The following is a 15,529-nucleotide window of genomic DNA, read 5'->3' on the forward strand; positions in this document are numbered from 1 at the left end:
CCAACTTCAGGCTCTCTGGCTTTGAGACCCTGGCATCCAATCCCCTTTGGCAATTCCGGGGGCCTGCCCTTCTAGACAGAGCCTCAAGCCCTAAAACTGCCCTTCCCTCAGCCGGCCCCAAGGCTTGGGCCTCAGCAATCTGAAGAGGAGGACCATTGAGGCCTCATCAACTAATTAACTGAATATAATATTCACTGGAGGGAGGGAGGCTTATCGTTAAGTGGGTGCTCTGGCCAAGTCAGGGTCTGCTGAAAAAACAAAGTAAACTGACACTGAGGTCAGAGCAGGGCCAGACAAGAGACAACTGTGACCTAAAACAGTGTCAGGAACGTCACAAAAGGACAACAGTGCAGAGAAACCTAGAAGAATGGCCACTTGACAATTCACAAAACAGAACTGGGACGTGGGGGTCAGGCCAAAGTTCCGGGCACATCTTTCTTTGCAGGAAGCCACAGCTCCCTACATAGGCCTGTCGGTTCTAGAACGCCTCAGGAAGGCAGGCAATGGCTCAGAGGCAGGACCACGACCATCTACGATGTGAGATCTCTGGGCTCTGGGTCTCCTGACTGCTAGGTCAGCACTCCAGCAGGCTCCTTGGGTGGGCCAGACCCCCATCTACCACGCTATGGGACTGGTTTCACTTTCTATCCTCAGAACTGTCTTCACTGACACCAAGAAGCAAACGAAAGAGGGGTGGGTCTTCAGGAGACCCAGAATCAAGAGAGCAAGTAGAGAGTTCAAACATCCCTGATACAGCTGAGCAGAAAAGGTGAGTGCCGTGTGCCTTTAGGAAACTCCTAAGCCACCCTTCGTCTACCTCTGCCCCTCTGTATCGGTTCACTCTGGCACAGGATCTCGTTCTCTATCCTCATTTAATTCTTAAAACAATCCTGTGAGAGAAGGATGATTATCCCTCATTCACAGAAGAGAAAACTGAGGCTCAGTAGAAACACGCCTCAGGTGAGGGACAGAATTTTCTCATTCCAAGCTCTGTGCCTTTCGCCCGTTCATACTGTCCCAGGTCCTCGGTTCAAAGAGTTTCAGGCAAACTTATTATTCACAGACTCTTCAGAAGCTCCACCTTATCAAAGAAGGCCTAACACTGACAAGAAACGATCTTGCCCATCAGATCTGTGGCCCCACCTAGCTGACCACAGGTCCTTTCCATGGCAGCCAGGTTTCCGAGCTGTCCCTCCTCAAACGTTCCAACACACAGGAAGGAATCGTTGTGGTTGATTCTCTTGGTGATACTGCCTGGCCTTCTATAAACATCCAATTTCACTTCCTCCAGAGACTAAGGAAGAACGAAAAGAGGAGAAGGACTCAGATGAGACTTACATTAAAAGAAGAAATGGATAACCTGGCTTCACCACTTTCGAAACACTCCGTTCATCAGTAAACAGCAACCTCTTCTTCTGAGAGACTTCCCCGCCATCCGCGACAGCCTCGTCTCTACGGCCTGACTCCGATCCTGCACCTGACTATGCACGACAACAGGCCGGTGTTTAAGCCCTCCAGCTGCTGTACCAGGTGATGAGTCAGGGTTTTCAGTTGGAAACAAATGACAAAGTTATCTTCTGATTCAGAAAGACAGCTGATACTTCAGACATGTGAGTGCTGAGTAAACAGCACCTCCTTCTACCTGAAGAAAGTTGGATTTCTAGACAAGAGCCCTGTGGGGGGTGGGATGGGGGGGGGCCGGTAGGGCAACAAAGCAACTGAATATCAGCTGGAGGGCAAGCAACTTCTAGCTCCTGATTCCCAGTCCAAAGGCTAGTGGGTGAGGCCAGAAATGTGAAGTCTAAGAACACTGGGTATCTTTCTTTCCTCCCTCCCTCCTTCCATCCAACAACACCCATCTCTCCCATATTCTTGTCCCAGATCCCTTAAGATTCTGGCAAGGACCAAACTCCGAGTGAATGAAAGCAGGACCTTTGCCTGACTCATTCACCATTGTATTTCTAATGCTTCAAACAGTGCACGGCACACAGTGGTGCTCAAAAAATACTTGCTGAATGAACAGATGAGTAAAATAAAAAGGCTCAGACCGTTGCAGACCGTAAGAGGTTGAGGTATACAACTTTTCAGTGGTGGGGTCACTGTGGAACTCCTTCCATTACACCAAGCTGCCAACAGGCTGAAACCCTTCAGAGATCACACCTTAACGGAAGGGGATATTGAAGGTCAAAGGACATCCAATTCTCAAAGGCGTGAGACTATAAATGCAAGCAGAGACAATGGGTCTTCTTTGGGGTCCTTTACAATGGCTGTCAAATGGCCAATCCTTTGGAGTTTGGTCACCAGAACTTAGAGGGGAGGTGCACCCCCAAATCCCAGGAGATTATAAATGTTAACAATGGAGCCTGGGTGCCTCAAGAATGTCCTGCTACTCTGAGATAACTTGACTCTCTGTGTTCATGGGTAATCAAAATGGTCAAAACTCAATGATCCAGCACCTGCAAAAACAGGAAGCAATTCAACAGCCTCCACGGAGGCCTCGGCGTCCCCAGGATCCACTCACCTCTACTCTTCACAACATGTAACGTCACCTCTGGCACATTCGGTAGCGGGACTAATCTACAACCACTTCTGGCCAGGAGGAGCACTGGGTGAGGGTCCTTTCTAAGCGGCAGGGCAATACACACGGACATGATTCTGTGACCACAGCCAACCCCACACAGTGGAGAAACCCCTTGAGTTTCTCCAGATCATCACCCAAAAGGAAGTGATAAGCTCCCACTGCCCCAGCTGAATGAGTAGCTATCCCTCACCTTCCAGGTATTTGGATGATACCTACCATTCCAGCAGCCAACGCGAGTAATGTAATATGGATGCCAGGAACACAATCCTTAAGGACAGCTACAGGGGACCTGACATCCAGGAAAAGCACTTGACCCACGGGAGAAGGATCTCTACTCCTCCACACTTACTTACCATCTGAGGCCCCGCATCAATTGAGGTGTTCGGCAAGTGCCTGGCTCTGAGAAAGCAGGGGGGGTTGGCAGGGGACTGCACTAGGTTCTCAGATCAAATGGGGACCACATCAAGGGAAGAATGGGCACAGAGTTGGGATGAAGAGTTGAAATGGGGATAGGAAGACGTCAATCTAACAAGATTGGGTAGGGGTGGTGGGAACTCGGGCAGCAAGAGTTGGGGGGTGGTTTAGCAAAGACTCAGGAATGAAGTGTCCTCAGGCTGGCTGGGGATGGAAAGAAAGTACGTGGTGGGCTTGGAAGTTAGGGGTTGAGTGGGTGAGGACAAGAAGATACATACAAGACTTGAGACAGGGCTGAGATCAGAGTTATCAAGAAGAGGGGGGGTAAGCGCAATAGGGCATCTACTGTGGTGGTAGGTATTAAATGAGTGGGGGGAGGTGGGTGTTTTGGCTGAGCAGACCTTGGGGGGCTGAGCAGGGGGGCTGGGATAAGAAAGCTGAGCCTGAAAAGGGGTAAGCCAGAAAGACGGGGGACGGGGGAGGGGGGGTTCGAGGAGGTTTGCGTGGAGCACTGGGATCGCCAAAGGGGTTGAGGGGTGAGAATGACACGCGTTAGAGGGAGGCGGAGGGAAGTGGCTGTCCTAGGGGTTGCCAAGTGGGCTACCGTGGGGTCGAGTGTGGCTGCACTTACGCAAGACCAGTGGTGAAGGGGTGAGGGTAAGGGCTGGGCTCGGGTCACGGCTGAAGAAGAGGAAGGGGACGGGTCAGCACTGGCTGTTTGGGCTGAAGGCTCGGGTCCGAGTGGGGTAGGGTGCGGGGCTCAGGCGGGGAAGGGAAAAGGCTCTGAAGCAGGACAGTTTCAAAGCAACCAAGGGTTTGCGATCACGGACAGGGCTGGTGACCCATCGCCCGTTCTCGTCTCGGCCCCGCCGTCCCTTCTCACCCTCCTCGCCCTCTGACCCCTAACTCACCAGAGGGAGCGGGGAGGCGGCGCGGGGCACTCCTGGCCACTGCAGCCCCCAAGCCTCCGACCAGGCGCTGCGGCCTCCCGGCCAGCGACAACAGGAAACGGCGCTCGCGGCGCCTGACGCCATCACGTTGGTTCGGCGTCCGGCCCCGCCCCCGGACCGCGGAGCCAATCGCAGGGCCGGCGGAGCCTCGGGGCGGGGCCAGCGCTCGGGAAAGCCCAAGTCACCAGCCCCAGAGCAGGTGAGTGATCTGGGAGGCTGGGGACTCTGCGACCGGAGATGCGCACGAAGAGGCGAGGCCACCGGGCTAGCCCACCAGTGTCGGGCGGAACGTGTCCTACTGCCCGCCCCCAGCAGTGTCTGCGTCTCACTAGATCCCGGCCGCCTTCTGGGTTCATGACCTTGCCTGGGCACAGCACTATCTACCATTGAGGCTGTCTGTTGGCCTCCTGCCCGGAAGGTTCCCACTTGTAAAATCGGACCAATAACGTCTACCCTAGTTTTGCCTCCCTGAGGGCATCAGTGCAGTAGGTGCTTCCCGCCTGGTGGTTCTCAGGAAAAGCATACAGGTTTTGATCACCGCTGTCACCAAGGGAGCACCTTTAGGTACCCGTCAGCCCCCAGGCATGAAGCTTAAGGTTCTGGTTATTCTCATCTAGCCAGGAAGTTGTTTGTTTCCTTTACTTGGTAGAGTTGATATTTCTCTTTCACATGGACTCAGAACAAAAGGTCAAGAGTGTGTGTTGGTGGGGGTGGGGAGAGATGTCTTGTGCTTTGGACACTTCATACCTGCAGGCTTAGGTCAAATGGGATCTTAGGGCCTGAGTGTGGGGTGAGTACTGGGGTGGAGAGGTACTGCTACCTGCAGGTCCAGGGGGACTTTGGGGGTGTCTACAGGGCTGGTCTGGGAACGGGACAGGTCTTGGAAGAAAGCTCCACTGATCTGGGCCAGGCTGTCCATCAGCCTTTCTGGGAAGGGGAGAAGAAGGGGTCCCAGTGCCTGTTTCCATTTATAAAACCAGCTGTTGGAGATGTGGCACCTGAGTGTGTGCGGGCTGCCTCTTCAATAATTCTCTCTCTAGGAGCGAGAACCACCTCTCCTCGATTTTAGACTAGATGAATCTGAGTACATTTAGTATGGTTAACAGTTGAACAGAAAGTTAGAAATAAGGACACGGAGGGATGCCTGGGTGGCTCGGTCGGTTAAGTGTCTGACTTCGGCTCAGGTCACAATCTCACAGTTGTGAGTTCCAGCCCTGCATTGGGCTCTGCGCTGACCGTGCAGAGCCTGCTTGGGATTCTCTCTCTCTCTCTCTCTCTCTCTCTCTCTCTCTCTGTCTCTCTGCCCCTCCCTCGCTTGTGCTCTCCCTCGCAAAAGTAAATAAACATTAAAAATAAATAAATAAGGACACAGAAGCAAAGCATTATCTTAGCATTAAACAACTTGGAAAGTAAGGAATTTACTAGGAAATCCAGCTTCCTGGGCAAAAGGATAGTGTTTCTGGTTATAATTATAGCACATCAAGAGCATCAGTGTCTTGATACAAGCATGCCCTCCCCCAGATGGAGCCAGCAACATTCCTCAGTTCTTCCAATGAATTTTTGCGCAGCTGCTGTCTGCAAAAGCTGTGGGAACCCCGCATGGTAATCTCTTGTCGATCTTTTCAGGAGCCCCCGTCTCCTGGTCTTCTCTTACTTCTCAGGCCTCTCGGCCCCTCTGCAAAGTCTACGGGCTTGTCTTCCTCTCTCCATCTTACTCTGGCGCACGTTTCCACCATTCATGGGCCACGAGTCCACCAGGTAGTCTGAGGCCGGAAAAAAAAAAATCTCCCATTACCCTGTTATTTGAGCAATAATAAAGGTACATGCAAAGTGCCATGGTGCCAGAGAAGAGGCCTGGAAGGTTATCCTGGCGGAAGCACCTTTTATCTGAGCCTTCCGGGTGGACACAGGAAAGGGCGATGCCGGCGAAGAGACTGGTAGAGAAAGGGCTGGTGGGTAGGAATGCAGACTGAGCTCAGGGGAGGGTGCACGGAGAGGTGGAGAGGAAGCTAGGAAGTAAGGCCAGAGTAAGGGGAGGGGGATTAGAATGGAAGGGGGAGATAAAGACAGATTGGGCAATGGGGAAAGGGAGGAGGCACAGACACAGCTGGAGGCCAGTGCAGGAAGGGCTCAGAGGCTCACAAAGGCACTGGTCTGTCAGATTTCAAGCACTACGCATAGTCATTCAAAGCCAGGCAGGAGAACTGCAGGCATCTGAATTTCTCGGGGGTCTAAGGTGTAGATTCCTGAACCCCGCCCCTGCCCTGGAGAGTCACTCTGGGATGAGGCCCAAGAATTTAGCCTTGACCCAAACCTTTTCTGTCTCTTGCCCTACCACCCGTGGATCTGAAGGGTGAGAAAATGTGAGAATCTCTCTTTAACCTAGGAGCTGAAGGGCAAGGGATTTAACAGGTGTGGAAAATAGAGGCTCCTATTTGCCAGATAGGAATTTTGATTTATCCTTAGCAACCACCCTGAAGGTAAGCACCATTGTTATCCCCATGGCATAGATGATAAAACAGGCTTAAGAGAGGTTAAGGAACTTGGGGGCCCAAGGCCGTACAACTCATAATTACTACAGGTGGGATCCTCACCCAGCTCTGATTCTAGCTGGAGAACTAGCATAATTCAGTGGCCGAGCAAGTGGGCTTTGGAGCCAGGAACGCTTAGGTTTGAATGCCGGCTCTACCCCATACCGTTTTCTAGGCCTTCCCTAAGACAGCGCGGGGCCCAGCACAACCCAGCAAGTGTGGGCCTGAGACCACTGCCACAGTCAGTGGTTTTCACAGGCCCCTCGAGATGGCACCAGAGATAGAAACTTCTAAGTTTGATTGGTGGTTAGAAAAGAGAAGTAAATCACAACACTCTGAGGCCCCTTCGCCTCAGGCAGAGGGGCCAGAGTGTGTGACTTCCGGGAAGTTCCCCAAACTATCCGAGCCTCAGTTCCTCATCTGTAAATTGGGGAAAATATCAGTTGCCATGAGGATTAAAGAAGATAATATCCTCAGGACGGTTTCTGGTCTGAAGTAAGCACTTGAGGATAACTAGCTATATTATTATTATTATTATTATTATTATTACTACAGTTTTGGCTAATTTGTACCTACCCAGTCCAGTCAGATCTCCGTTTTCTAACTGGTCTTTGAGCACTGGAGTGAGAGCCTCTCTTGTTTGAACCCCAGATGTATCCTTACTTGGTCTCTGACCGAAATCATCTAAGTAGGACTAATGCCACCATTTCTTTTGAAACCGGAATAGGTAATGTTCTCATGGCTTCTGTTGCAGGAAGCTGGTTCTTCCCACTCTCTTTGAAAAAACGGATTTAAAGGGTTCGTAAAAATGATTTGTCAATTCTATCTCAATAAAGTTGGACACAAATACAGCTTTGAGGTGCAGTTGACAAAAGAATGGACTCTTTAAGCCTCCCAAATGTTATCACACGTAGTTTACAGTTCAAATAGTACGAAATGAAATGGTGAGGAAACAGAATGACCTGCAGCAGCTTCTTGCCTCGACCATCCCCACCCTCCTGGGCCAGCTCACCAGTCCTCAGTTCTCCTTACCTCTCGCTGGATCTTCGGGTGCTTATCTCCACCTATCTTGTGTTTCTAGCTCTTAATTCTTCCATTTGAAAGATTTTTTTTAATTTTTTTTTTTTTTTGAAAGAGAGAGAAGGAAAGAGAGAATCCCAAGCAGGCTCTGCACTGTCAAGACAAAGCCCGATGCGGGGCTCGAACCCACGAACCGTGAAATCGTGACCTGAGCTGACGTCAGACGCTCAACCGACTGAGCCACCCAGGTGCTCTGATTCATCCATTTTAGACACTGTCTGTGGACTTCCTGGCAACACAGGCAAGGAGTTAGGTCTTTAACACCCCCACCCATTCCATTCTTGGGGTTTAGTTTTGTCACTCTTGCCCCACGAATGATGGTGGTTGCAGAATTGTGACTAGGTAAGTATTGTTCACCGCAGAGCTTCCTCATGTAGTCCGATGGCACTCGTTTCTGTCCCCTGACCCCCCGGGGTTTAATTTCTTCTCCTTCTCTTTCTGTGCTGCCCGCCACGATCACTCCTCCACTCCGCTCCAGTGCTCTGGCATGACAGTTAGTGCCATTTCCCTCGGCTACCTCCTTGACCTGTCATACGCTGCTGTCCTGGAACCTTCCTTCGCTGCTTCGTGGGCTGGGCTTTTCCTGGCTCCCTTCTCTTCTTGCTTTCTTTACTCTCTCTCTTAATCTGCAGTTAAGAATCCCTTTCTAATATTAAAAAATAGAATGGTCTTTGGACCTGCTCGTGATCGTAGGTATCCTTTTGATATCTATTAATTGGGACAAAAATACAGAAAGACCAAAAGTTACTATGAAGGCACTCCTGCTCTTAAGTGAATTTGTGTTTTACTCACAATAGCATCTATGAACGTGTGAAAGCCTGTTCAAAGTTTAGGCTTAGGGTTAGTTCAATCTAGCCTCAATGTCTGGTCTTCCATTTGTCACCTCACCCCCTCAACTTGCCGTGAGACAACCCCTCTCTTGACTTTCTATTCAGTTCCTGTGCCCTAGCAGAGACTTAAGTACTGGTTTAAGGCCCACCTTGCAGGTGCACGTGGCCATGGCTGGCCAATCAGGGTCTCCTCCTACCAGATACAGGGTCCGAGCAGACCAATCAGAGGCTTTTTGAAGACTGGCTTTCCTTTATGAGGCTTGCTCAACCTCAGTGGAGAGTTGGAGTTACTAACGACTATCTTTGCAGTCTTGGGGCATGCATCCGGAAGCCTGAAGCCATCATGGAGGAAAGCACAACTGAGGGACAGTTGGGGAGAGAATGACGTTTGAGCGCTAGATGCGGCCAGCTTTAAGATCTTAGGCTTCCCGGTTATGTGAGCCGATACACTGTATGACATTTTTGGTTTAAGCATATGTTAGTTGGATTTCTTTCACTTGGAGCATAAAGAGCGGCGACTGATATATTGTCTTTGCGAACTTGGGCAGGTTATACAAGCGGTGTGTACAGACTTGGACCGTGACAACGCAGCTCCCATTAGGTCCCCTATGGCTGCCCTGTTATCAGCCTGAGCCTGAGACAGCTTGACATTGAATAGTCCGTTTTAGGGTCTGGAGGAAACGACTTACCATGAGTCACTGCCCTAAAATATACTTTCTACCCACATGCCCGGTGCCTGGAATTCTGTGGTGATGGTGGCATTCCTTAGCGTCAACCATGGCTCTCTTCAAGCGGTTCTCCTTTGGAGTGTGAAGTCTGCGATATTTAACTTGTAGAAGTCCTTTCTTCTGGAGGTCCCTGTGGGAGGCAGTGGATCCAGGATGCGGTGTAGACAGACCTAGGTACACATCTCAGTTCCCAATGGCACGGTCCCTTTGCCGCTTTGGGGGCAAACACATAGCACTGTGTGCTGACCTTTAGGAGGTCAGTCTGTATTACATAAGGAATCCTACGCAGAGAGTGAAGAAATGGTCTCAGATTCACCCAGTAATATCCCCGAGTCAGCCCTGAGGGCAGGGTCTGGCACTAGGCGTTGGGAAGAGGAAGGAGATGTGATTCTTGTCTTGTCAGGGCTCCTGACCTAGTAGAGAACTGCGGTTGAGTCTTCACATGGACGGACGCTATCTTTCACTCCGCGCCATTCGTAGGTGACGCCTAGAAGAGCAGGGCCACCGTGTCGTAGCCTCTAACCCAGGACTCTGTCCCATTCTGGGAGAGAGAATTATGGGCCCTCCCCGCATCCCCGCTCCTGCTGTGTCTCCTCGTGGCCACAGTGTACTTTCCCATCCCCTGGCTTGGGGCTTGGGGCTGGTTCCGTGCTTAGGCTCGAAGAGGCTCGAAGAGGCTCGAAGAGGCTCCGTGCTTAGGCTCGAAGAGAGCAAGAGTGCTTGCTCTCTTACGCTTCTCTTGGGTAGCCGCTGCCTCTTCAGCCTGGGTCCTGGCAGCAACACAGGGAGACAAGACCAGCAGTGAGAAGCCGCGCCGATCCAGCCAGCAGGGCGTTAAAGTACAGCGGTAACGGCCAACCTGTGAGAATCGGTTTCCCAGCCTCCTGAGTTTTGAGGATGGTTTATTAGTTAGCACTGTTGTGGCAAAAGATAACAGATACATGGACTCCCTCCGTTATCAGGTTACGTACAGGTTCAGCTGCTGCAGTAGAGACCCGACACAACAGTGGGTTAAGTGATTTTTTTTTTAATTCTTTTTTTTTAATCCTTTTTTTCGGGGGGGGGAGTGCAAGCGGGGGAGGGGCAGAGAGAGTGGGGCAGAGGATCCAAAGCGGGCTCTGCGCTGACAGGCTGACAGCACAGAACCCGACGTGGGACTCAAACTCACGAACCGCGAGATCATGACCTGAGCTGAAGTTGGATGCTTAACCGACTGAGCCACCCAGGCGCCCTTTAATTCTTTTTGGTTTTAAATGTTTATTTCTTTTTGAGACAGGGACAGAGATTGAGTGGGGGAAGGGCAGAGAGAGAAGGAGACACAGAGTCCGAAGCGGGCTCCAGGCTCTGAGCCGTCAGCACAGAGCCCGATGTGGGGCTTGAACCCACAAACGGTGAGATCCTGACCTGAGCTGAAGTCGGACACCTAACCGACTGAGCCATCCAGGCGCCCCAACAGTGGGTTAAATTAAAAAACAGCTTCTTGGGGGCACCCGGGTGGCTCAGTCGGTCAGGTGTCTGACTTTGGCTCAGGTCATGATCTTGCCGTTCATGGGTTCGAGCCCTGTGTCGGGCTGTGTGCGGACGGCTCAGAGCCTGGAGCCTGCTTCACATTGTGTGTCTCCCTCTCTCTCTGCCCCTCCCCTGCTCGTGCTCTGTCTCTGTCTCTCAAAAATAAGTCAACATTGAAAAGAAATTTTTTTAAGAAGCAGCTTCTTGATCTCTCATATGATAATCCGGTTAAGTACTGGATCTGGGGCTGGTTCGGTGGCTCTTATGTCAGGGAGCCAGGCTCCTTCTGTTTTCCTGCTCTACCACCCTGGGGTGTAGCCCTCATCCAGATGAGGCCTTTGTACTGTTGAAATCTTCATTTCCTCCACAGTGTGGCGCCAGACCGCTCTCTGCCGCTGCCCTGGAACACAGGCAGCCTAAGCACCATTCCTGCCTCTGCTTCGGGCCTCGGGACTTTTCTTCTTCTTGAATGAGTGTGCTCCCGCCCCCCAGCTGGTGCTCCACGCCATCCCCCAGGTCTCAACAACATACCCCCACCAGGACCACAGGAGCCAGAGCTGGTCGTGCCTGGTGCTCCTCAGGACTGAGAGGCCCTGACCTCCGTGGGGGCAGGAGCCGGCCAGCATGACCAGTCGGGACTCCCAGGTTAAGAATCCAGTTGAGCCTCCCGGTCATCCTCAATCTGCTCTGCCCTTCGTCTCCCGCCCGCAGATCCCTGCTGACCTCCAGCCCTGAAGAAGCCGGAGAACGTCTGCTTCCCCCACCTCCCCATCCGCCTTGTCCTACTTCAGTAGTTTGGTGAGCATACAAAGGCCTGTCAAAGTGGTCCCTCTGTTTGGGGGATGGGCTCAGGAGGGGTGGGCATGTGGCTTCGGAGGGTGACAGATTCTTTCTCCAAATGCTCGCCGGGCTCCTCCGAGCCCTCTTCTTGATTCAACCTTGCTTGGCCTGTGAAGACTTGAACAAACACGGGCATGGTTGCTGGCAGCTCGTGGCCGCATCCCTAGTAGGACCCTAGCCTCCCTTAAAGTGCCTGCCTGCAAAACTCCCGGCTGTCTAAAGGATTGGCTGCTTAGTCCAGCCAACGCCTGAAGATCGGGCCCCTGTCTCCCAGCTTCTGTGAGAGGGCAGGAGCTTAACTTTGAGAAGTGTCAGCAAAGCCAGATGGGTCTCCTATGGGCCAGCGTCCCTTCCTGCTTTTTGTCATCTTTCACTTCTGATTATAGAGCCCCCACTCATTCCCTTCCCTAGCCCCTCATTCTCCCTGTGAAATACCCCATCTCCTCTGTAATAATCCCAGTTGGGTGCCTGCTCACGATGAACCCTTTCCCCTACGGCACTGCAATACTGTGTTACTGACTGAACTCTGTCTGGATTACTTTAAGCAGTGTCTGCTTTTGTTTATTTTCATCAGGGGAGGTGTGCAGGATCAGCCTTTTATTTATTTATTTATTTATATTTATTTTTGAGAGAGAGGCAGGGTGCAAGCAGGGGGGTGGGGGAGGGGCAGCGAGCGAGGAAGACACAGACTCCAAAGCGGGCTCCAGGCTCCGAGCTGTCAGCACAGAGCCCGACGTGGGGCTCAAACCCAAGAACCGTGAGATCATGACCTGAGCCGAAGTCGGTCGCTCAACTGACTGAACCGGCCAGGTGCCCCAACAGCCTTTGAAATTAAATTATTTTCAGGATCAGCTTTTTAAGTAAGCATCCCAGGGATGTTTGCGTATAGAGGTCCAAAGGCTAGATTTTGAGAAATCATGTTTCCCTGTGGAGATCTTTTCTCTGGCAGCCCTTTTGAATGGGGGCTATGTTTTCTCACATACTGCATTGCCAGTAGTCCATCCAGCTTTAATTCCAGTGAGCACGTTCCAGAGATGAAACTAAGAATCAACTCCAGGCGCTTCTCCAGTCACCTCTGGGGATGAGTGTATGTCGTCAGCATCCAGCGCCTCACCTGCTGCCCAGCTAGAATGACACCTTTCAGGGTTTCTGACTTAGAAACACGACCACCAGGTTACTCCATGTGGACACCACCCCCCTTTTACAAAGCCTTTGAACACCCACCCATCAGGAGGGGTTTGCTGGATAATGTTGGTTGGCTCTTGACACCCATTTCTAGCCCCTTCTTTGCAGGTCCTGGACACCCACGAACCATAGTTCACGGATTCCCTCGACAGCAGAATTCTGCCAATAAAGCGTACCTGTGTGAAATTTGGAAGGCGGGAAGGAGGCGGAAGCCATGCTTTTCTCCTCTGCAGCAGCAGACATGCAGGCTGAATGTTGGAGTCCATACTCCCCACCAGTCAGGCTTGGGGCCATGGGGCTGTAGTGACCCCAGCAGTGGCTTCCCAAAGTTTCCTGACTGAGTGGCAGCAGCAACTTCGAATCTATGGAAAGCAACTGTGGTAAAGTAACCTGAGAGCTAGTGGTGCGATTCCCCCCTGGCCCTGACCTTCACCACCACGAGCCCCACCAGTGGTGAGCACCAATTGCTTGTATGACCTTTGCGTGTGTGTGTGTGTGTGTGTGTGTGTGTGTTTGAAATATCTAGAATGGTTTGTTTTCCTGGCTATGGTAGTTTTAAAATATGTTCACAAAACTGAGGGTTGATGGGGGGTGGGAGGGAGGGGAGGGTGGGTGATGGGTATCGAGGAGGGCACCTTTTGGGATGAGCACTGGGTGTTGTATGGAAACCAATTTGACAATAAATTTCATATATTGAAAAAAAATAAAGATCTACTGAATGAGTGCTGGAAAAAAATAAAAAATAAAATATGTTCACAAATTCTTTGACTCTTCTCTCTTTATTTTTATTTTTTTTTTAACGTTTATTTATTTTTGAGACAGAGACAGAGCATGAACGGGGGAGGGGCAGAGAGAGAGGGAGACACAGAATCCGAAGCAGGCTCCAGGCTCTGAGCCATCAGCCCAGAGCCTGACGCAGGGCTCGAACTCATGGACCGCGAGATCGTGACCTGAGTTGAAGCCAGACGCTTAACCAACTGAGCCACCCAGGCACCCCGACTCTTCTCTCTTTAAAAGGTGGGGTCTAAATTCCCACCCCTTGAATGTGAACTGGATTTAGTGACTAAGTCACTGCTAAATGCTGCTCTGTGCCGTCTGAGGTGAGGTCATAGGAAGGATACCTTCTGTCATTTCTGTCTCTCTTTCTCAGATCACTCACTCTGGAGGCACCCAGCCATCATGCTGTGAGGACATGCAGTCAAACAGCCTGTGGGCAGGCTCATATGGCAAGATCTGAGGCCTCCCTCCAACCCCCTTGACAGCCATGTTAAGTGAGTGAACCACCTTGGAAGTGGACCCTTCCGACTCAGTCAAGCCTTCAGATGACTGCAGCCCTGTGGTATCTTGAGAATCTCACAAAAGACCCAGGGGCAGAAGTGCCCAAGCTATTCCCGAAATTTTGACTCAAAACTTTTGAGGAATGGGGTGCCTGGGTGGCTCAGTTGGTTGAGCGTCTGACTTTGGCTCAGGTCACGGTCTCACCATTCATGGCTCAGGCCCCGCATTGGGCTCTGTGCTGACAGCTCAGAGCCTGGAGCCTGCTTCAGATCCTATGTCTCCCTCTCTGCCCCTCCCCTGCTTGTACTCTCTCGCTTGTTCTCTCTTCAAAATAAACATTAAAAAAGATGTTTTTTGAGGAATAAATGCTTATTGTTGTTTAAAAAAAATTTTTTTAAATGTTTATTTTGGAGAGAGCAAGAGACAGAGACATAGAGTGCGAGTGGAGGAGTGGCAGAGAGGGTCACAATCTCGTGGTTCATGGGTTCGAGCCCCGCATCGGGCTCTGTCCTGACAGCTCAGAGCCTGGAGCCTGCTTCACATTCTGTGTCTCCCTCTCTCTCTGCCCGCATGCTCTCTCTTTCTCTCAAAAATAAACATTAAAAAAATTAAAAGAAATATGGCAGGGTAGCATTTGAGACTAATAAGTATTGTGCAAATTTGAGGTAGTGTTATAGAAACATTTTCTAAGCTTCACTTTATGAACCACATTTGCGCTAATGGAAATATTCCAAAATAGGAGAATGGAGTTGCCTGGAATCCCGGCCCACACTTCGGGAAGCCCAACGATGCACAGATGGGTCTTCTTGGTTTCTCGTCAGCTCTGTCTCTGTGTCCACCTCTCTTATTCAAAAAGTCACCACCAGCCCCCGCTCCACCCAGCTCATTAAGGAGTTTGAGCTGGCATGAGGAGTTTCTGCCCTTGTGACCTAAGAGTGACTACAGGGCCTGGTACTGCGCCCGGCTCAAAGCACGTGCTCAACAAACAGTAGCTGCCACCATCCTCATCGTTGTAATTATTGATTCTTTGATGGTAACCATGGCTTAGACGTCTCTGTACCCCTGCACCCTGCAGCAGGGCAGTATAACCGTCAGCAGGCTTTGGAGTTAACAGGCCTGGATTAAACCCCTACCTGGCAGTTTTGGATTTGCGGCTTTGGGCACCTGAACAGGTTACCTACGTCCTTTAAGCCCTGTCCCCTTATCTGCCAGATGGGGATAATAAAGTATGTTTTCACGGACTGTTGGGCGAAATTAAGACTGCAACACGCCCAACCCAGGCCTTGACACCAAGTAAGCAAATAGTGAACTAGCTGCTGCTGCTGCTTCCGATTACTGTTACTCTCTAGTCTCGTGCTTTCAACACAGTTATTTGTTGGCTCACTGAGGTCACCACACAGAGACAGACACTTGGTGGCCATTCTCACTAAAACGCTGGGGGAACGGGAGCAGGCACCAGGAGAACAGGTGTCCTTGCCCAGCAGCAGCAAACTAATAGAGCCGAAGAGGCACTGATGGGCCAATCACTCCGCTTGGAACCGTTCCTACCAACCCTGCCAAACCTGCTGGGCTGTGCCCCAGTCCTACTGTCCCCTTGGGGGAC

At 51.2% G+C, this 15,529-nt stretch overlaps 1 protein-coding gene and 1 long non-coding RNA gene across 2 annotated transcripts in view; both read right to left on the bottom strand.

Moving 5' to 3' along the window:
* The window catches only part of LOC124527892 (pleckstrin homology domain-containing family M member 1-like), a 56,305-nt gene extending 52,417 nt beyond the window's left edge, over positions 1-3,888 (bottom strand). The window contains 1 exon segment of the mRNA XM_047101182.1: positions 1,339-3,888. The gene's annotated coding sequence lies outside the window, so the exon portion shown is untranslated.
* A 1,444-nt stretch (positions 3,889-5,332) lies between these two features.
* Positions 5,333-9,598, bottom strand: LOC124527896 (uncharacterized). The gene is made up of 2 exons (XR_006966032.1): positions 8,536-9,598; positions 5,333-5,708 (listed from the first exon to the last, which is right to left on the bottom strand). It is a non-coding gene; the product is annotated as an uncharacterized LOC124527896 (long non-coding RNA).
* Positions 9,599-15,529: the final 5,931 nt, after the last annotated feature.

Source organism: Lynx rufus, unplaced genomic scaffold (genome assembly GCF_022079265.1).
Source record: "Lynx rufus isolate CCGP_SWC_20201006 ecotype Redwood Valley unplaced genomic scaffold, mLynRuf1.p SCAF_59, whole genome shotgun sequence".
Classification (NCBI taxonomy): Eukaryota; Metazoa; Chordata; class Mammalia; order Carnivora; family Felidae; genus Lynx; species Lynx rufus.